This window comes from Ailuropoda melanoleuca, chromosome 10, assembly GCF_002007445.2.
Source record: "Ailuropoda melanoleuca isolate Jingjing chromosome 10, ASM200744v2, whole genome shotgun sequence".
Classification (NCBI taxonomy): Eukaryota; Metazoa; Chordata; class Mammalia; order Carnivora; family Ursidae; genus Ailuropoda; species Ailuropoda melanoleuca.
The window spans coordinates 108,928,158-108,944,117 of NC_048227.1; positions in this window are offsets into that span (position 1 = coordinate 108,928,158).

A 15,960-nucleotide genomic window follows, 5' to 3' on the forward strand; every position below is an offset into this window, starting at 1 on the left:
CCCTGAGCCGAAGGCAGACGCCCAACCGCTGTGCCACCCAGGCGCCCCTCAAGGCGCTTCTAACGGCCGCTTCGATCACGCGTCCCTGGCGAAGGCCCGAGTGCGGCTGTCTGACACGCGCCCCGTCGTCTGCGTGAAATGTGCGCCGCGTGAGAACACACGTGGAAAATGGCAAAGCTCCGAGCAGATCGCAGGCGTCACGTCCGCGCTCGCGTGATGTGGCGTTTTCTAGGCGTCTGCGTCTGTTCCAGCATAAAAACAGCAACGGCCTAGTAACTGGTATCAACGGCCAGTGTGCTCGAAGCCGACGCCAGCGGTTTACGCAGAGGGAGAGCGTGGTGATGCTGTTCAGTGCTGCCTGGATCACCCAATGCAGTTCGCCTCCTTACACAATCTGGTCACCGCAGATACGTGTTCTCTCTCTTTTTCAAATCTAGTTTTTAAATGATTGCTATTGCTACCGAGTTGCTTATGTATTCGAGACAGCAAGTACCATAGTATTAATGAAAACAGATCTCCCCCTTGTGATACTAGTTGTCTACTCTACAAAATTATTTCTCGTGCAGAATTTGAAGAGGTGCCTTTGATTGCAAAGCTGGTGGAAGCTGCAGGTGGGAGAGCGTCTGATTCGTGGAGCAGCATTCCCATCGGCGGCTATTTCCAGCCTGAGTGGCTGGTGAAGGGAGCCTTCTCCTCTGTGCATTCACGGGGCGGCTGGGGTTACGGTTAAACTGCTCACCGTGAGGTCTGGGGTGGCTGATGGCACCTTAGGGCAGATAACTACATTTTAAAAATAGCTGTTTTTTTTTAATGCTCACAGGGGGCCTTTCAGTGACTTCCACGTAATGTCCCAGCTGCCCTGAGCAAGGACTTCTGTCTGGGCGCATGCACTCATGCCCGCCCTCCATGTTCCCACAATGCCCTCCGTGTCAGAGGGGGGCTCTCAGTGCATCCATTGTGCCTGGAGGACTTCATTTTATTTTTTTTAGATTTTATTAATTTATTTTTAAAGATTTTATTTATTTATTTGTCAGAGAAACAGAGAGAGCACAAGCAGGGGAGCAGGAGAGGGAGAAGCAGACTCCCCATGGAGCAGGGAGCCCGATGCGGGACTCGATCCCAGAACCCTGGGATTGTGACCTGAGCTGAAGGCAGACGCTTCAACGACGGAGTCACTCAGGCGTCCTGCCCAGGGGACTTTGGAAGGAGCCAGCCCATGATAGGAAAGAGGAATTACTATTCTCACCTGCTCCTGGACATCAGGACTTGAGACAAGAGGAGTGACGACAGTTTAAGCAGGGTGTGCGCTGGGGTTGAGCACGTGAGGCTCTGGAGCGTTGGAGAGGGGTGGTCAGCATATGCGAGAACCCGCAGAGATGCCCTTCTTTCTTCTGTTTCCGGACAAGAGAGCTGACAGGCTCTCTTCTAGAACAGAAGGGAGTTGCACTCAGAAATCCCAGCCTTTTGGAAGAATAGAATAAACTGGTTTTTTAAAAACCACATTTGTTTTTCAAATAATGACAAACTTAGAGGAAAGTTGGAAGTATATTAGAAAGAACTGTTCATTCCTGAAAACAAAAAGGAGTGAGTTGCCAGCCCGACCCCCGCCAGACGTTCACGTGCATTTCCCGTCATCCGGGACGCACTCCCGTGTCGCCGTGATTCCTGTAACCACCAGGCAGAGGCTGGCACCCAGCGCTCGCCACCCCCTGAGCTGTGGACCCGGGAGGAGCTCCGCCTGCTGCCTCTGGAACGTCTTTTCCAGCAGAGGGATCCAGGCCCGAGCGGCCTTGGGTTGGCTTGTCGCTTCCCGAGTCTCTCCTTGGGTCTGGGATGGTTCTGTCTTTGATTTCTGACTTTGGCGCCTGTGAGGACCATACCATCCTGCTTCTAAGTCCAGGCTGGGCGCGGGCCTCGGGGTAGGAGCGCGACGCCCGTTCCTGCCGCGACCTGTCAGGGGCACACGATTTCCCGTCTCACCACTGATGTGGTTTCCTTTTATCACTTGATGACCCTGCTGTCAGCCAGGTTCTCTCTGGAAACTTTCTCCGTCCCTGTTTGCAACTAGTTAGTAACTTAGATGTTCATGAAGTAAAAGAAAAAAAGAACCAAAGATTTTTACTTCTCTCCTTTGCTATTTATATTTGTATATCTCTTTTCTTGTGCAAAAATGTTGGTTTCTAACAAGATTAACAGGATTACATTTTGTTTTATCTTACAATAGTCCTATATTTGTTTCAAAATGACAATACCAGTAGTTTTCTAGCATAGGGTTACAGAGTGAGTTTTAACAAAATACTTAGGGATAAATATGATGGATCATGTGAAAACCTGCACAATTAAAACTATCAAACATTGCTGAGGGAAATCAAAGACAATCTGAGTGAACGGAGAGCTAGATCTTGTTCCTGGGTCAGAAGACTCAGTATTATTAAAATGTCAACTCTCCAAATTATCTATGGCTTTAATGCAATTCTAGTCAAAACCTCTGCAGGTCGTTTTTTGGTAGAAATAGACAAGCTGATCCTAAAATTCATTTGGAAACACAAGGGATCTTGAACAACGAAACAAATTTGAAAAAGAAAAGCAAAACCGAGAACGAACGCTACCTGATTTCAAGACTTGTTACGAAGTTACAGTGAGCGGGGTGCAATGCTACGGCCGGAGAGGCAGGCGGACGGGTCAGCAGGACAGATGGGTCAGCAGGACAGAGTCAAGAATGTGGTTGTAGGTCCATGCATATAAGGACAACTGATGTTTGAAAGTGTTTAAAGGCCATTCAGTGGAATAAGAATCTTTTCAAAATAGTGCTGGAAAAATTGTATACCCATATGCCAAAAACAAACAAACAAACAAGAAATCTTTGATCCATATCTTGTACCTCATACAAAAATTAACTCCAAAGGGATCGGAGAGAGAAATGGAAGACCTGATACTACAAACTCCCAGAGGAAAATGGAAGAGGATCCCTGTGCTGTCCGGGTAAGCACAGGTTTCTTCGGGCACTGGAGTGTGATCTCAAACAGAACAAGATAAAACAGACAGACAGACACACACACCCCACACTCAGGTTGATAAACTGAACTACTTTAAAATAAGAAACTTCTGCTCTTTGGAAGATGCTGTTGGGAGAAGGAAATATTTGCAAACCTTTACCTGGTAACAGACTTGAATCTCAAGAGTATTTAAGGGAATCTCGATGCTCAGGAAGAAAACAAACAACCTGATGAAAATCCGGACAAAAATTGTGAGCAGACCCTCCTCCAAAGAAGATATATGGACGGCAAGGAAGCACGTAAAAAGGTGCTGGTCAGGGAAAGCAAATGGAAACCACAAGGACACAACACGCGTATCAGAGAGGCTGAAACCAGCAAGAATGACCACACCCAGCGCCGAGGGTGTGGAAGGGCTGGGACTCGCACACGCTGGTGGGGTGCGGGACGGTGCAGCCACAGAACGTGGTTTTTCTCAAAGTTAAAGACCCTGCCGCACGACTTAGCGATTCCGTTCCTTAGTACTCACCTGAGAGGAAAGGGGCAGGTTATCTATGCCAAGACAGGACACAGAGAGTGCGGCAGCCTGATGTGTAACAGCGAACAACAGGAAACGTCCCACGTCCTTATAAGGAGGTGAGTGGATAAAAAGCATATTGTGGAATGTTGAAAAATGGGATACTATCAGCAATCCATGAAACCATCAGTCCGAGAACCAACAGGGACGGACCTCAGAATAACCACGCTGAGAGAAAGGAGCCAGACCCAAACAGAGCACTGACGGCACGACCATGGCAATGGAAGTCCCGAGAACGCCAGCTCCTCTTGGGTGAGCCACGGCAGGGCAGTCCTGCTGGGGGACCCCCAAGGGACAGCGGGAGCTCTCAGGTGGCACGTGTTTGCTCTCTTGACCGCATCGATGGCTTCACGCGTGGGTCCATGCATCCAAACTCACCAAATTGTACACTTCAAATATGCAGTTTATAGTATGTCAATCGTACCTCAATAAAGTTGTAAAACAGGTTCCCGGCGGTAATTTTCCATATTTATGCTCCCAACATGGACTACGATTAGTTTCCTTTTCAGCTTTGAGAACGGCTAGTTTTTGATTCCATGTTATATATACAAATGTATATACTTCTCAAGTTGGAACCATAAGCAGGGAACACTCAAAAGTCCCACTTCTGCCCGGCTCCTTCCCTGAACCTAAAGGGAACCTTTCTTTCTCTTAAATAAAGTTTCCATTTGTTTTCCCATTGATTCTTTTTTAAAATTTATTAAATGATTTTATTAATATCTAATAAATGATATCCAATTTTGCTGTTCTTTTTTCCCCCATTGATTCTTTTTGGAACGAACAGTGAGTGTGTGTCCACGTGCATATGCGTGCATGCACGCGTGCACACACACACACACACACAGACTCACAGTGCCCCCTCTCCCCAGGGCAGTGGGCTGGCGGGGCCGTCTTCTTGGAGCCCGCGCCTCTGGTCCTGGTGCTGGTCCCCATTATGGCAGGTGGAGCAGGCTAGGGTTTATAAGGTGCTGTTAGGACCCCGGGCTCAGCTTGTCTGCCTGGTTTGGGAGCACAGAGACTGATGTTCTTCCCCTGGCTGAACCCATCACACAGCAAGGTTGGCTCCAGATCCGGGGGTGTGAAGACCCCCCCTGGAAACCGGGCTTGGCCTCCACCGATTCCAAGACCCCTGTGCCAACTCGGTGGCCTCCAACCCGAGATCGTTTGTGTCCCGTGCGGCCATTCCTGGGGGGCTCCCGAACAGCTCCTGCTGTCTCCCTCAGTGGGACCCCGTCTGCACCGTGTGCCCCTGTGTCCACTGCGGGGCTTTGAGGCTCCCCTGTCGGGGCCCTGTGCCGGCGTCCTGGGAGGATGGGAGGCGAGGAGAACGAATTCCCTTCCCTAAAGGAAAACATCCATCATCGCACCGCGGGCACATTCCTGGCCACGAGCATCAGGAGAGCTGGTGTTTGCCCAGAGTGGCCCACGTGTCCCTGGACTCCTTTAAGAAATGACAGACATTGCCAGTGAGAAGAGCCAGTGAGCCATCTCAGAGCTTTCTCATCACGTCCCTCACATGAGCCCAGTGGGATGGAGCAGCGCCTGCGTGACCTCACGTCACATCATGTGCGCGAGAGTTCAGCACGTCCTCATGTGCTTTCAGAGAGGGCTGTATTGCGTAAGACCCATGCTTTAGAAGTGTGTTTCTAAATGTGCATAATATTAAAAGACATTTTTTGAGGACAATCAAGAACCACCCCACTCCCCAGGGTGAAAAAAAAAAGCTTTTTTTATTTACAAAGTTGATGGTTCAAATTTTAACCAATATTGGAAATGGGATCCAGGCGTTGGTGACGGCAGGCCTGACACTTTCTTGAACACACTCTTTATTTGTATGATAGAAATATCTTTTGTTTGTCAGGCATATCCTGGCATGTGAAATCGAGCTTTCTCAAACGAGGCTGGTGGTGTTGAAAAGCAGTCTGGCTTCTGGCGAAGCTCTGGGCCGTAGCGGGCAGAGTGGCCTTGGCCTGGACGGAGAGGCGGGAAGGAGGTGCTTCGTGCAGGCTGGCAGGGGAGCTGGCCGGGCAAGACCGTCTCGAGGGGCATGGGGTCTCCACAGGGCAAGGAGAGGGATCCCAGCACCTTCCACCACGGTCGTCTTTGCAACATGACCGACGAGTCAGGGGGAATCAGAAGACATGTTCGCGGCCCCCGCAGGGAGGAACGGGAGGCGGTAATGGCTACTGTATAAGGCGTCCACCGCAGCGCTAACCCTGACCAGCGCCAGAAATGGCATGACCACCTCCATCCTTCACTGGAAACAACTGACTGAAGATACATGGGAAACAGAAAGGACCCTTGAAATGTGGTCCCTCCTGAGAAATGACTATCAGAAGTGGTCCTGGGGGTGGTCCTGCACTCAGAGGGTGAGGGTCCTCCCCATATCTGGTGCATTCTGACAGTCCACACGCCCACCACCGCCCAACAGGGCATGCCCCGCACCACCTTCGTTTGCTGCACCCCAAACAGCCTGTGAGTCTCGGTGTCTCAGATGAGATTTGGAAGGACAGAGAGCGGTGGCACCTTGCTGGCCACACCTGGTGGCCTTCCTCCTCCCTTCCATCCGCGTTCTGAGGACGGAGACACTCGCCCAGGACACAAGGGACTGGTTACAGACCTCACCATCCAGCCGGCAAGCAGCCACTGAAGGGCATGAGACTCGCCTGTGGGGAGTGTTAGTGTCCTCAGGTGAGTCAAGCTGGCAGGAAAAGCGTGTATATTACCATCTGATTTGGGTGANGGCATGAGACTCGCCTGTGGGGAGTGTTAGTGTCCTCAGGTGAGTCAAGCTGGCAGGAAAAGCGTGTATATTGCCATCTGATTTGGGTGGGNTGCTGTTCAGTGCTGCCTGGATCACCCAATGCAGTTCGCCTCCTTACACAATCTGGTCACCGCAGATACGTGTTCTCTCTCTTTTTCAAATCTAGTTTTTAAATGATTGCTATTGCTACCGAGTTGCTTATGTATTCGAGACAGCAAGTACCATAGTATTAATGAAAACAGATCTCCCCCTTGTGATACTAGTTGTCTACTCTACAAAATTATTTCTCGTGCAGAATTTGAAGAGGTGCCTTTGATTGCAAAGCTGGTGGAAGCTGCAGGTGGGAGAGCGTCTGATTCGTGGAGCAGCATTCCCATCGGCGGCTATTTCCAGCCTGAGTGGCTGGTGAAGGGAGCCTTCTCCTCTGTGCATTCACGGGGCGGCTGGGGTTACGGTTAAACTGCTCACCGTGAGGTCTGGGGTGGCTGATGGCACCTTAGGGCAGATAACTACATTTTAAAAATAGCTGTTTTTTTTTAATGCTCACAGGGGGCCTTTCAGTGACTTCCACGTAATGTCCCAGCTGCCCTGAGCAAGGACTTCTGTCTGGGCGCATGCACTCATGCCCGCCCTCCATGTTCCCACAATGCCCTCCGTGTCAGAGGGGGGCTCTCAGTGCATCCATTGTGCCCAGAGGACTTCATTTTATTTTTTTTAGATTTTATTAATTTATTTTTAAAGATTTTATTTATTTATTTGTCAGAGAAACAGAGAGAGCACAAGCAGGGGAGCAGGAGAGGGAGAAGCAGACTCCCCATGGAGCAGGGAGCCCGATGCGGGACTCGATCCCAGAACCCTGGGATTGTGACCTGAGCTGAAGGCAGACGCTTCAACGACGGAGTCACTCAGGCGTCCTGCCCAGGGGACTTTGGAAGGAGCCAGCCCATGATAGGAAAGAGGAATTACTATTCTCACCTGCTCCTGGACATCAGGACTTGAGACAAGAGGAGTGACGACAGTTTAAGCAGGGTGTGCGCTGGGGTTGAGCACGTGAGGCTCTGGAGCGTTGGAGAGGGGTGGTCAGCATATGCGAGAACCCGCAGAGATGCCCTTCTTTCTTCTGTTTCCGGACAAGAGAGCTGACAGGCTCTCTTCTAGAACAGAAGGGAGTTGCACTCAGAAATCCCAGCCTTTTGGAAGAATAGAATAAACTGGTTTTTTAAAAACCACATTTGTTTTTCAAATAATGACAAACTTAGAGGAAAGTTGGAAGTATATTAGAAAGAACTGTTCATTCCTGAAAACAAAAAGGAGTGAGTTGCCAGCCCGACCCCCGCCAGACGTTCACGTGCATTTCCCGTCATCCGGGACGCACTCCCGTGTCGCCGTGATTCCTGTAACCACCAGGCAGAGGCTGGCACCCAGCGCTCGCCACCCCCTGAGCTGTGGACCCGGGAGGAGCTCCGCCTGCTGCCTCTGGAACGTCTTTTCCAGCAGAGGGATCCAGGCCCGAGCGGCCTTGGGTTGGCTTGTCGCTTCCCGAGTCTCTCCTTGGGTCTGGGATGGTTCTGTCTTTGATTTCTGACTTTGGCGCCTGTGAGGACCATACCATCCTGCTTCTAAGTCCAGGCTGGGCGCGGGCCTCGGGGTAGGAGCGCGACGCCCGTTCCTGCCGCGACCTGTCAGGGGCACACGATTTCCCGTCTCACCACTGATGTGGTTTCCTTTTATCACTTGATGACCCTGCTGTCAGCCAGGTTCTCTCTGGAAACTTTCTCCGTCCCTGTTTGCAACTAGTTAGTAACTTAGATGTTCATGAAGTAAAAGAAAAAAAGAACCAAAGATTTTTACTTCTCTCCTTTGCTATTTATATTTGTATATCTCTTTTCTTGTGCAAAAATGTTGGTTTCTAACAAGATTAACAGGATTACATTTTGTTTTATCTTACAATAGTTCTATATTTGTTTCAAAATGACAATACCAGTAGTTTTCTAGCATAGGGTTACAGAGTGAGTTTTAACAAAATACTTAGGGATAAATATGATGGATCATGTGAAAACCTGCACAATTAAAACTATCAAACATTGCTGAGGGAAATCAAAGACAATCTGAGTGAACGGAGAGCTAGATCTTGTTCCTGGGTCAGAAGACTCAGTATTATTAAAATGTCAACTCTCCAAATTATCTATGGCTTTAATGCAATTCTAGTCAAAACCTCTGCAGGTCGTTTTTTGGTAGAAATAGACAAGCTGATCCTAAAATTCATTTGGAAACACAAGGGATCTTGAACAACGAAACAAATTTGAAAAAGAAAAGCAAAACCGAGAACGAACGCTACCTGATTTCAAGACTTGTTACGAAGTTACAGTGAGCGGGGTGCAATGCTACGGCCGGAGAGGCAGGCGGACGGGTCAGCAGGACAGATGGGTCAGCAGGACAGAGTCAAGAATGTGGTTGTAGGTCCATGCATATAAGGACAACTGATGTTTGAAAGTGTTTAAAGGCCATTCAGTGGAATAAGAATCTTTTCAAAATAGTGCTGGAAAAATTGTATACCCATATGCCAAAAACAAACAAACAAACAAGAAATCTTTGATCCATATCTTGTACCTCATACAAAAATTAACTCCAAAGGGATCGGAGAGAGAAATGGAAGACCTGATACTACAAACTCCCAGAGGAAAATGGAAGAGGATCCCTGTGCTGTCCGGGTAAGCACAGGTTTCTTCGGGCACTGGAGTGTGATCTCAAACAGAACAAGATAAAACAGACAGACAGACACACACACCCCACACTCAGGTTGATAAACTGAACTACTTTAAAATAAGAAACTTCTGCTCTTTGGAAGATGCTGTTGGGAGAAGGAAATATTTGCAAACCTTTACCTGGTAACAGACTTGAAATCTCAAGAGTATTTAAGGGAATCTCGATGCTCAGGAAGAAAACAAACAACCTGATGAAAATCCGGACAAAAATTGTGAGCAGACCCTCCTCCAAAGAAGATATATGGACGGCAAGGAAGCACGTAAAAAGGTGCTGGTCAGGGAAAGCAAATGGAAACCACAAGGACACAACACAACACGCGTATCAGAGAGGCTGAAACCAGCAAGAATGACCACACCCAGCGCCGAGGGTGTGGAAGGGCTGGGACTCGCACACGCTGGTGGGGTGCGGGACGGTGCAGCCACAGAACGTGGTTTTTCTCAAAGTTAAAGACCCTGCCGCACGACTTAGCGATTCCGTTCCTTAGTACTCACCTGAGAGGAAAGGGGCACGTTATCTATGCCAAGACAGGACACAGAGAGTGCGGCAGCCTGATGTGTAACAGCGAACAACAGGAAACGTCCCACGTCCTTATAAGGAGGTGAGTGGATAAAAAGCATATTGTGGAATGTTGAAAAATGGGATACTATCAGCAATCCATGAAACCATCAGTCCGAGAACCAACAGGGACGGACCTCAGAATAACCACGCTGAGAGAAAGGAGCCAGACCCAAACAGAGCACTGACGGCACGACCATGGCAATGGAAGTCCCGAGAACGCCAGCTCCTCTTGGGTGAGCCACGGCAGGGCAGTCCTGCTGGGGGACCCCCAAGGGACAGCGGGAGCTCTCAGGTGGCACGTGTTTGCTCTCTTGACCGCATCGATGGCTTCACGCGTGGGTCCATGCATCCAAACTCACCAAATTGTACACTTCAAATATGCAGTTTATAGTATGTCAATCGTACCTCAATAAAGTTGTAAAACAGGTTCCCGGCGGTAATTTTCCATATTTATGCTCCCAACATGGACTACGATTAGTTTCCTTTTCAGCTTTGAGAACGGCTAGTTTTTGATTCCATGTTATATATACAAATGTATATACTTCTCAAGTTGGAACCATAAGCAGGGAACACTCAAAAGTCCCACTTCTGCCCGGCTCCTTCCCTGAACCTAAAGGGAACCTTTCTTTCTCTTAAATAAAGTTTCCATTTGTTTTCCCATTGATTCTTTTTTAAAATTTATTAAATGATTTTATTAATATCTAATAAATGATATCCAATTTTGCTGTTCTTTTTTCCCCCATTGATTCTTTTTGGAACGAACAGTGAGTGTGTGTCCACGTGCATATGCGTGCATGCACGCGTGCACACACACACACACACACAGACTCACAGTGCCCCCTCTCCCCAGGGCAGTGGGCTGGCGGGGCCGTCTTCTTGGAGCCCGCGCCTCTGGTCCTGGTGCTGGTCCCCATTATGGCAGGTGGAGCAGGCTAGGGTTTATAAGGTGCTGTTAGGACCCCGGGTTCAGCTTGTCTGCCTGGTTTGGGAGCACAGAGACTGATGTTCTTCCCCTGGCTGAACCCATCACACAGCAAGGTTGGCTCCAGATCCGGGGGTGTGAAGACCCCCCCTGGAAACCGGGCTTGGCCTCCACCGATTCCAAGACCCCTGTGCCAACTCGGTGGCCTCCAACCCGAGATCGTTTGTGTCCCGTGCGGCCATTCCTGGGGGGCTCCCGAACAGCTCCTGCTGTCTCCCTCAGTGGGACCCCGTCTGCACCGTGTGCCCCTGTGTCCACTGCGGGGCTTTGAGGCTCCCCTGTCGGGGCCCTGTGCCGGCGTCCTGGGAGGATGGGAGGCGAGGAGAACGAATTCCCTTCCCTAAAGGAAAACATCCATCATCGCACCGCGGGCACATTCCTGGCCACGAGCATCAGGAGAGCTGGTGTTTGCCCAGAGTGGCCCACGTGTCCCTGGACTCCTTTAAGAAATGACAGACATTGCCAGTGAGAAGAGCCAGTGAGCCATCTCAGAGCTTTCTCATCACGTCCCTCACATGAGCCCAGTGGGATGGAGCAGCGCCTGCGTGACCTCACGTCACATCATGTGCGCGAGAGTTCAGCACGTCCTCATGTGCTTTCAGAGAGGGCTGTATTGCGTAAGACCCATGCTTTAGAAGTGTGTTTCTAAATGTGCATAATATTAAAAGACATTTTTTGAGGACAATCAAGAACCACCCCACTCCCCAGGGTGAAAAAAAAAAGCTTTTTTTATTTACAAAGTTGATGGTTCAAATTTTAACCAATATTGGAAATGGGATCCAGGCGTTGGTGACGGCAGGCCTGACACTTTCTTGAACACACTCTTTATTTGTATGATAGAAATATCTTTTGTTTGTCAGGCATATCCTGGCATGTGAAATCGAGCTTTCTCGAACGAGGCTGGTGGTGTTGAAAAGCAGTCTGGCTTCTGGCGAAGCTCTGGGCCGTAGCGGGCAGAGTGGCCTTGGCCTGGACGGAGAGGCGGGAAGGAGGTGCTTCGTGCAGGCTGGCAGGGGAGCTGGCCGGGCAAGACCGTCTCGAGGGGCATGGGGCCTCCACAGGGCAAGGAGAGGGATCCCAGCACCTTCCACCACGGTCGTCTTTGCAACATGACCGACGAGTCAGGGGGAATCAGAAGACATGTTCGCGGCCCCCGCAGGGAGGAACGGGAGGCGGTAATGGCTACTGTATAAGGCGTCCACCGCAGCGCTAACCCTGACCAGCGCCAGAAATGGCATGACCACCTCCATCCTTCACTGGAAACAACTGACTGAAGATACATGGGAAACAGAAAGGACCCTTGAAATGTGGTCCCTCCTGAGAAATGACTATCAGAAGTGGTCCTGGGGGTGGTCCTGCACTCAGAGGGTGAGGGTCCTCCCCATATCTGGTGCATTCTGACAGTCCACACGCCCACCACCGCCCAACAGGGCATGCCCCGCACCACCTTCGTTTGCTGCACCCCAAACAGCCTGTGAGTCTCGGTGTCTCAGATGAGATTTGGAAGGACAGAGAGCGGAGGCACCTTGCTGGCCACACCTGGTGGCCTTCCTCCTCCCTTCCATCCGCGTTCTGAGGACGGAGACACTCGCCCAGGACACAAGGGACTGGTTACAGACCTCACCATCCAGCCGGCAAGCAGCCACTGAANGGCATGAGACTCGCCTGTGGGGAGTGTTAGTGTCCTCAGGTGAGTCAAGCTGGCAGGAAAAGCGTGTATATTGCCATCTGATTTGGGTGGAAAAGACTTGGCCGCACTGTGGGGCTTTGGGATGTTTCCCCCTTTCCTTTACACTTTCTCTATCAACTGTATTTGTTGTAAAACACACACACATACTTTGTACATGGACAAGAAACAAAGTTCCTTTAACATTTAAGATACATTAGAGCTCTGCTCCCCTGAACCTTGTTTTAAGAAAAGTGCCCTCCTCCAGATCTGCGGGGAGTGGGAAGCAGGAGGGAGGCTGATGCGCGAGTCCTGTTTGGGGACACCCTCCCACCTGCCTCAGAAGGCCTCCCCGAAGGCGCCCTGTGCAGGAGCACATGTGGGTCTGACACCCTCACACGCGCCAGGAAGCATCTGGGGGCTCTGGGACCCGGGAGTCTCTGCGTGCTCACAAGCTGGTGGGTTGCCAGCGGGAGATGTGGTGCTTGGTCCCCACTGTCCCCCCCTAAGCCTGGCTGCTGGGGCTTATGCAGCCCCTGGCCCGGGTCTCAGGGGAGCCGTGCTCAGTGCAGGAGGTGGGCCGGGAAGTGCGGCTGCTCAGCGGGAGACTGGAGACAGGAGCAGGATTCATGTTCGGGTTTGGCACGACCCCTGAGCGTGGGCAGATGGTCTCACTCCTTCTGTTCAGCTGCCTATTCGATGGATCTTGGCGCCTTTGAACGCCATGCCTCCCACCCAGGAGCGCAGGGAGTCCCCGTCAAGATGACGGGTGTGAACGTGGCCTCCGAAACTGGAAAGAACTCGCTCAGGTTATTAACACCGTTTACCAGGTGTACGCGGTTAGGGGTTCAAGATGAACCCAACACTGCAAATTAAAATTCTGCTCTTCTCTGAGCCTCTGAGCAAAGCGGGCCTTACTAAGATCGTGCTGAAGTCAAATCCCATCCCTACTCGAAGTAATACTATTTTCATTTTTCATCTTGAAAATTATTTGCAGACTCGCTGGCTCACAGTGAATCTCCAAGTATTTTGCAATATTCTGCTTTACTTATTTATTTTTGGGAAGGCTTCCGGCCACTGCCACGCAAACCGAGGAGGGAGTGTGGGGTTGGAGTGACCAGTGTTTTGCAAGAGAGGCTCTGAGACCTGGATGCAGAAAACTGGGGGTATCTGTCGGTTACTGGTGATTGAGCCTGAGTACTCCTTCCATCTTGGAAGAAGAATTTGTCATCCATTTGTCTTTTCTATCTCCTTTTGAACTTCAAAGGACTGTTGGGGAAACAGGACTCCTTCAAGCGTTTTTATTCTCAGTGCACAAAGCGCCGCTTTCCCGCAGAGCGGCCTGGCGTTGCTGCAGGCGGGAGAAGTGTGGTCGGGCTGCCTGGTGTCTCTCCAGCAGGGGCTTCAGGAGGATGGAGGTCACTTCTGGCCCCCGCAGTTTGGGCACCAGGAGCCACGGAAGCTGTCAATGTTGAAGGAAAGCAAAGGCCCCATGTTTCTTTGTTCAAGCTGGTGGGGCTGGACGCCTTCCCCAGGGTCCGTTCGGGGGCTCTTGTCGGGGGCAGTGGGGGGAGCAGCGGGGCTCCCTGGAAGGTGCTTGGAGACACACACTAGAAGCGTCTCCCTTTTGGGGCGAAGGGTCTGCTCCCTTTTTATGGATCCACTTGGATTTCTGGGTCAGAACCCAAACTCGGCAAAGGTAAGAGCAGCAGGGGCACCTGACTGGCTCAGTCGTTAAGCACCTGCCTTCGGCTCAGGGCATGATCCCGGTGTTCTGGGATCGAGCCCCACGTCAGGCTCCTCCGCTATGAGCCTGCTTCTTCCTCTCCCACTCCCCCTGCTTGTGTTCCCTCTCTCGATGCCTGTCTCTCTCTCTGTCAAATAAATAAATAAAATCTTAAAAAAAATAAAAAAGTGTAAGAGCAGCAGAAGACAGGAACCCGCCACCTGTCGGATGAAATTCTGGACCAAGACCATCTTGCGTGTTCCTTAATCCCCAGGGCACCAAGTGGCATGAAGCCAACAAAATCGTATTGTGCAGGCTGCCTGGGAGAGCCTCTGTCCACCACCCCCATTTTGGGCTGCCTCCATTGCTCTCCCTACAAATGCTGTGGGGGTGGGGGGACCCAGGGAGGGTTGTTCCTCTGCGGCCAGAGCTGGCTTCTGTGGGCCTTCTGCCCTGGCCACGCAGTGAAGCCACTCCGGGTCTACCCTGTGCCTCCAGAAGCACCTCGCTGCTGCCTGGGCTGGGCACCGTCTCCCCACTTGCAACACTGGCTCTTCCTGGCCCGCTGGTCCCTCTGCCACTGTGGGGGTGCCTTCTCCTGCCGTCCAGCAGGATGGCCGCCTACCCACTCTGCCCAGACCCCCGCCCTGTCCCCTGCAGGCTGCCCAAGGCTCCAGTCCCTCCCGACACTGTGCAGGAGGAGAAGCCCGGCTGTCTGTCCCTCACCGTCCCCCTGTGCCTGGAACAGCCCAACCCGCGAGACACCCAGGTTCTTCCTTAGATGAATCTGCCCTTTTAACTCAGTTCATGTTGGCCTCCTTGGGGATTTACACTAGGAGAAGTGCTTAGTGGGGCTGTAGTTTGCACTTGCAAAGGCCCAGAGACTGTGCGCATCTTTCTACAGGTGCGAGGGGGTGCCTCACTGTGGTTTGATTGCACTTCCCTGGTGATGAGTAATGTGGAGCATATTTTCAGGTGTCTGTTGGCCGTCTGGATGCCTTCTTTGGAAAAATGTCTACTCAGGTCCTCTGCCCATTTTTTCATTGGATTGTTTGTACGTTTTGGTGTTGAGTTGTTTTGAAAGGATACACGCACCGCTCTGCTTACTGCAGCATTCGTCACAGTAGCCGAGGTGTGGAAACAGCCCAAGTGCCCACCTGCAGAAGACCCGATAAGTAAGGTGTGGTGTACGCAACGGAATGTCGCGTAGCCACACAAAGGATGAGACTGTGCCCTTTACAACAGCACGGATGGAGCTGAGATCCCTCAGACCGAGAAAGACAAACACCTTGTGGGTCCACTTACATGTGAAATCTATAAAACAAAACAAGTGACTAAACAAAAACCAGAATCAGACCTGTAAAGGCACAGAACAAATGGATGGCTGCCAGAGGGAAGGGGGTGGGGGATGAGGGAACATGGGTGGAGGGGAGCGGGGGCCATAGGCTTCTGGTTACGGAGAGAACAAGGCACAGCACGGGGATGTAGACGAGGGTACTGCAGCAGCGGGTATGGGGACAGGTGGCAGACACACCTGCGGTGAGCACGCAATCACGTAGAAACGTCTCGAGTCCCTGTGTTTACACCCAAAACTAATGTCACGTTGTGTGTCAACGACGCCCAAGTTTTTAAAAGCTGCAGGATTCATGAGCCGGGTCATGCAGAGCCGCTGCCAGCCGCCAGGGGGCAGCCTCAGACCGAGGGCTGAGACCCGCCTGCAGAACCGTGGTTGACGCTCCCTGCAAAGTCCTCTGACTCCAGCTGGAAGCTGGCCCTCAGCAAACTACGGCCGAAGCCCCTCTCAGGCAGCGGGAAGATCCGGATGCGCGCGAGGCCCGCGGCACCCCGGGCACCCAAGGAAGGGGGCTGGGACTCCAGCGGCTCTTGGGGCAGGTGGGGGCTTCCCAAGGCCCCCAGGGGTGGCATGA